The sequence below is a fragment of the Rhinopithecus roxellana genome, chromosome 13 (assembly GCF_007565055.1).
Source record: "Rhinopithecus roxellana isolate Shanxi Qingling chromosome 13, ASM756505v1, whole genome shotgun sequence".
NCBI lineage: Eukaryota > Metazoa > Chordata > Mammalia > Primates > Cercopithecidae > Rhinopithecus > Rhinopithecus roxellana.
In genome coordinates, this window is record NC_044561.1 from 54,430,108 (window position 1) to 54,436,569 (window position 6,462).

The window sequence follows — 6,462 nt, forward strand, 5'->3', positions numbered from 1 at the left end:
TCCTTTGGATAAATACCCAGTAGTGAGACTGTTGGATCATACAGTAGTTCTATTATGAGAAACTTTCATACTTTTCCAGTGTTTGTATTAATTTACATTCTCATCAACGTATAAGACTTCCCTTTCCTCCACATCCTCACCAGCATCTGCTATTTTTTGTCTTTTTAGTAACAGTCATTCTAACTGGGGTGAGAGGATATCTCTTTGTGGTTTTGATTTGCATTTCCCTGATATTTAATGACGCTGAGCATTTCTTACAACCTGTTGGCCATTTGTGGGTTTTTTTTGTTTTTTGTTTTTGAGAATTGTCTACTCATTTTTGGCTCACTTTTTAAAAGATTTTTTTTATTGAGTTTCGTGCATATTAGTCTCTTACCTGATGAAGAGTTTGCCAATATTTTCTCCCATTCAACACGTTGTCTCTTCATTCTGTTGACTGTTTCCTTTGCTGTGCAGAAGTACTTTAGTTTAATATAGTCCCATTTGTCTATTTTTCAGCAGTCTATGCTTTTGAAGTCTTAGCCACAAAATCTCTGCCTAGACCGTCCTAAAGTGTTTCCCCTATATTTTCTTCTAGTTTTATTGTTTCAAGTCTTATATTTAAGTCTATAATCCATTGAGTTGATTTTTGTATACAGTGAGAGAGGGGCCTTGTTTCATTCCTCTGCATATAGGTATTTAATTTTCTCAGCACCATTTATTGAAGGTGTCCTTCCCTATTTTATGTTCTTGGTGCCTTTGTCAAAATTCAGTTGGCTGTAAATATGTGAATTTATTTCTGGGTTCTCTATTTGGCTCCATTGGTCTATGTGTCTATTTTTATACCAATATCATGCTGTTTTGATTACCATAGCCTTGTTATATATTTTGAAGTCAGGTAGTGTGATGCCTCCAGCTTTGTTCTTTTTGCTCAGGATTGCTGTGCATACTCTGGCTCTTTTTTGGTTACATACAAATTTTAGGATTTTTTATCTCTGTGAAAAATGGCATTAGTATTTTGATAGGAATTGCACTGGATCTGCATATTGTCCTGGACAACATGGTCATTTTAACAATATTAATTTTTCTTATCTATGAGTATGAGATGTCTTACCACTTGTTTGTGTCCTCTTCGATTTCTTTCATTGGTGTTTCATAATCTCCCTTCTACAGGTCTTTCACCTCCTTGGTTAAATTAATTCCTAGGTATTTTTTTGTAGCTGTTGTCAATGGGATTGCCTTCTTCCTTTCTCTCTCAGCTAGTTCATTTTTGGTGCATAAAAACCCTCTTTTGGTATGTTCATTTTGTATCCTGCAACTTTACCAAATTTGCTTATCAGCTTTAACTGTGTATTTTGTTTGTTTGTAGAGTCTTCTGGTTTCTCTAAATGTTAAAACGATGTCATCTGCAAAGGGGGACAATTTGACTTCCTCTTTTAAAAATCTGTATGCCTTTTATTCCTTTCTCTTGCCTGATTGCTCTGGCTCTACTTCCAGTACTATACTGAGTAAGTGGTAAAAGTGAGCATCCTTCCTTGTCTTGCTCTAGTTGTTAGAGGAAATGCTTTCAGATTTTCCCCACTCAGTATGATGTTAGCTGTGGGTTTGTCATATACAGCCTTTATTATGTTATGTTTCTTCTGTACCTAGTCTGTTGAGAGCTTTTTATCATAAAAGAATCTGGAATTTTATCAAATGCTTTTTCTGCATCTATCGAGATGATCATACGGTTTTTGTCATTCATTTACTGTTGTGATGTATCACGTTTATTGATTTGTGTATGTTAAACCATCCTTGTGTCCTTGGTATAAATTATACCTGGTCATGGTGTATTATCTTTTTGGCATCCTGTTGAATTGTTTGCTAGTTTTTTGTTCTTTTTGAAAATTTTTGTGTCTAGGTTCATCAGAAACACTGGCCTGTAGTTCTCTATTTTCGTGTGTCCTTGTCTAGTTTGGTGTCAGGGAAATGGTGGTCTTGTAGAATGAGTTATTTTTTCTTTGATTTTTTGCAAGAGTTTGAGGACAATTGGTATTAATTCTTATGTGGTTGGTCAAATTGGCAGTGAATTCATCCAGTCACAGGCTTTTCTTTTTTGGGAGGCTTTTCATGACTGAGTTAATCACACTGCTCATTGCTGATCTGTTCAGGTTCTCTATTTCTTCTGGAATCTTGGTAGTTGTGTTTCCACCAATTTATTCATTTCCTCTAGGTTTTCTAGTTTGGTAGTATATAGCTATTCGTAATAGTCTCTGATGATCTTTTATATTTCTGTGATATCAGTTGTAATGTCTTTTTCATTTCCCATTTTATCTGGGTCTTTTCTTGGTTAGTCTAGCAAGGGGTTTATCAATTTTTTCTTTTTGAAAAATCAACTTTTTGTTTCATTGACCCTTTGTATGTTTTTAGTCTCTATTTTATTTAGATTTGCTCTGAACTTTACTATTTCTTTCCTTCTACAATTTTGGGTTTGGTTTGTTCTTTCCTAGTTCCTTGAGGTGCATGATTTAATTGCTTCTTTGAAATCTATCTACTCATTTGATGTAGCTGTTTATTGCTACAAATTCCCCCCTCCTGGGGCTCCTTTTGTTGTGTCCCATAGGTCTTGGTATGTTGTTTCTATTTTCATTTGTTTCAATAATTTAATTTCCATATTAATTTTTATCATTCAGGAGGAGCATGTTATTTAATTCCCATGTATTTGTATAGTTTCCAAAGTTCCTATTATTTCTATTTTTATTCCACTGTGGTCTGAGAAGAAACTTGATATTATTTCAATTTTTAAAAATTTGTCAAGACTTGTTTTGCGTCCTAATACATGGTCTATCCTGGAGAATGTTCCATGTGCTGATGAGAAAAACGTGTATTCAGCAGTTGTTGGGTAAAATGTTCTACAAATGTCTGTTAGATCCGTTTGGTCTAAAGTCTAGTTTAAATCCAATGGGTTTTTGTTAATTTTGTCTAGATGATCTAATTCTGAGACCGAGGTGAAGTCCCCAACAATTATTGTGTTGGAGTCTACTTCTATTTTTAAATCTAGAAATATTTGCTTTATAAATCCAGGTGCTCTAGTGTTGGGTGCATACATTTAGTTGTTAATTCCTCGTTAGATTGATCTCTTTACTATTATATAGTAACTGTTTGTTTGCTGCTTCTGGCATAAAGTCTGTTTTATCTAAGTATAGCCATTCCTGCTTGATTTTAGTACCAGGTTGCCAAAGGGATGCATAGAGAGTTGGTAAAGCATGATTTCTGGGTGTCTGTGTGAGGGTGTTTCCAGTAGAGTTTAGCATGAGTCTGTGGAGTGGGAAGATTGTCCCTCAATATGGGCAGGAACCAACCATCCACTGGGTGCCCAGGTAGAAAAAGATGAAGAAATGGTGAATTCTCTCTCTCCTGGAGCTGGGTCACCCTTCTTCTGCCCTTGAACAGGACATCACAACTCCAGGCTCTCCAGCCTTTGGACTCCAAGACTGACACTGGTGTCCCTCCCCAATTTCCCCAGGCCCTCAGGCCTTTGGCCTAGGACTGAGAGTTACACCATCAGCTTCCCTGGTTCTGAGGCTTCTGGACTTGCACTGGGCCATACTACCAGCATCCCAAGGTCTCCAGCTTGCAGACAGCCTGTTGTGGGACTTTCAGGTAAGCCAATTTCCCTGACATTTATATAGACAGATATACAATCATGTTTTGCTTAACATCCTGAAAAATGTGTCGCTAGATGATTCTGTCATTGTATAAACATTATAGTGTACTTACACAAATCTAGATTCTACAGCCTACTACATACCTAGTCTATAAACATGTACAGCATGTTACTGTACTGAATATTGTAGGCAACGCAACACAATGGTGAATATTTGAATATTTAAACATATCTAACATAAAAAAGATACAGTAAACATAAGGTATAAAAGACAAAAACCGGCACACCTATATAGGACACTTACCATAAATGCAGCTTGCAGGACTAGAAGTCGCTCTGGGTGAGTCAGTGAGTGAATGTGAAGGCCTAGGTCATTACTGTCCACTACTGTAGACTTTATCAATACTGTACACAGGTTACACTAAATTTATTTTTTAAAAATTTGTTCTCCAATAATAAAGTAATCTTCGCAGCCTTTTTTTGTTATTCACTGTGGCATCCAGTTTCCATTCACAAAGAAAACGCTCCAATGCACCTTTTAATTTTTTGAAAAATTCCTATTACAGAACTAAATTGAAATGTATTAACATCCCACTCTCACATTTTCATAATAAACAGAAAAATTCATAAGCCAAAAAACAAAAACAAAAACAGGGAGGGCCAGGCACAGTGGTTCACGCCTATAATACCAGCACTTCGGAAGGCTGAGGTAGGTGGATTGCTTCAGCTCAGGAGTTTAAGACCACCCTGGACAACATAATGAAATCCTGTCTCTCTGAAAAATTCAAAAATTAGCCGGGTGCGGTGGTATGCATCTGTGGTCCCAGCTACTTGGGGGTCTGAGGTGAGACGACTGCTTGAGCCTGAGTGGTCGAGGCTGCCGTGAGCCATGTTTGCCCCACTGTTCTCCAGTCTGGGCGACAGAGCAAGACCCTGTCTCAAAAAACAAACAACTACAAAAACAGGGAGAAACCTGTATTGCTAAATAAAATCTCAGCATCAACACTGGAACAGAGAAAGGAATTAAAACACCTTAATTTAAAAAAATGGGTGGATGACAGGCTGGCACAGTGGCTCACGCCTATAATCCCAACACTTTGGGAGGCCAAAGTGGGAGGATCATTTGAGCTCAGTTCAAGACCAGCCTGGGCAATGGAGTGAGATTCCATCTCATTTTTTAAAAAATAAAAAATAAAGGAATGGATGATAGTGTGTAAAAACCAAAAATTTACAAACTATTTAAAACCTGGCATGGTTGCCTGTTCAGAAACTATAGATTGATGGTGGGTGGTGGTGAACAGCGTTATAGTATGTGAATCTGCATTGTTCTAGCTGTTCCCCATGCCACTCATCCTAAGGAGAGCCTGACACTGATAAGCCATTGAGCCAGGCTAATGCTGGCAGCATATCCAGTGATGGCAACCTGCCTATCAGTAGATCCTTCCACTGGGTTCACAATTTTGATCTACACTCCAGACATCTGATAGATCTCATTGATTCTGGTGCCTTGACACCTGATTATGCAGCCAATATCATTTGGAATGGAGAGTTTATGAGAAGTGGTCTGAGCAGATGCATCCAAACCTGCACTGAATCCCAGCGTTGCCATCCACTGTGGAAAAACTAGTTTGTTGCATTGTCAACTGGTACAGCTTGGTCAACTCTAGAAGTGGTCCCTCTAGGTCACAGTTGAAGCACATGGAGGAAGTGGTGTGGAGAAAGCTCACACTGTCGCTGCCTGTGCTGTACCCGTCCTGATCACCCGCAAAGATGACCGAAGAACTGGACAGCTTGGGCCAGTATGGGATGGCCATGCGCTTGGGGGAGACTCCAACATGACCACACAGACCTGTCCAGCACACTCAGTGATGGGCTGTGGAATGCCACCAATAATGATGGCTCAGTCAGCAGTGTTGGGGAGCATATACCCTGTCACCTGGACCTGAGCCCTGTACTCTCTCGTATTGCCTTGATCTTGCAACCACCTTTTCCAATGAGCCACACTGACTAGCAGGGATCGACAGCATCAGGGTGAGCAGGGGGTCTACTGGCAGCTGTGCTATTGTTCACACAGCTACTGATATCCTCTTCCAATCTGGCTTTGAAGATGGCACTAGTGGGTCCAGCCAAGGTGATAATTCTCTCAGAACAACTCCCTTCTAAGATGCTGATACATGCGCCACTCTCCTCATGCATCTTAACTGATTCTCCTTTCTTTCTGATGATACTGCCAGCTTCCTTTCCATGCATAAGTAGCCAGGTGGTGAGAACGACATTTAATCCAACTTCACTCATACCAGCATCCATATAAAGCAGGGCTATGGGGAGCTGGACTTGGAGTGGTCAAGTCCTTGGCCAGTGGAGATGAAAACCAAGAACTCCAGGCAGGAGGCGACTGAGGGAAAAAAAGAGAGCAGGCAGGGGCGGGGAAGGGGTGGAACAATAGGGGTGGGCAGAAAGGCAAGGAAGAGGAGGAGAAAAGGTGATGGAGGAGGAGAAAGAAGGGAGAGACCCCAGGGCAGGTGGGAGAGGGCGCAGGCTGTAGCTGCTCCAGCTGCTGCCTCTGCTGGTGTCAACCTCAGCTTCCCGTAACTTTTCTGCTTTCTAAATTTTTATTTTTTTTTACCTTTCTGACTCTTTTCTAGTAACTTAGCTTAAAACACAAATACACTGTACAGCTGTACAGAAATACTTTTCTTTATATCCTTATTCCATAAGCTTTTCTCCAATCAAAAGTTTTGTTTTTTGCTTTTTGTTAAAAACTAAGACACAGCACACACATTAGCCTAGGCCTACACAGGGTCAGAATCATCAATATCACTGTCTTCCGCCTCCAT

General features: G+C 39.7%; 1 pseudogene; it reads right to left on the minus strand.

Annotated features, from left to right (window-relative positions):
• Positions 1-4,885: 4,885 nt before the first annotated feature.
• Positions 4,886-5,999, minus strand: LOC104666615 (annotated as a pseudogene).
• Positions 6,000-6,462: the final 463 nt, after the last annotated feature.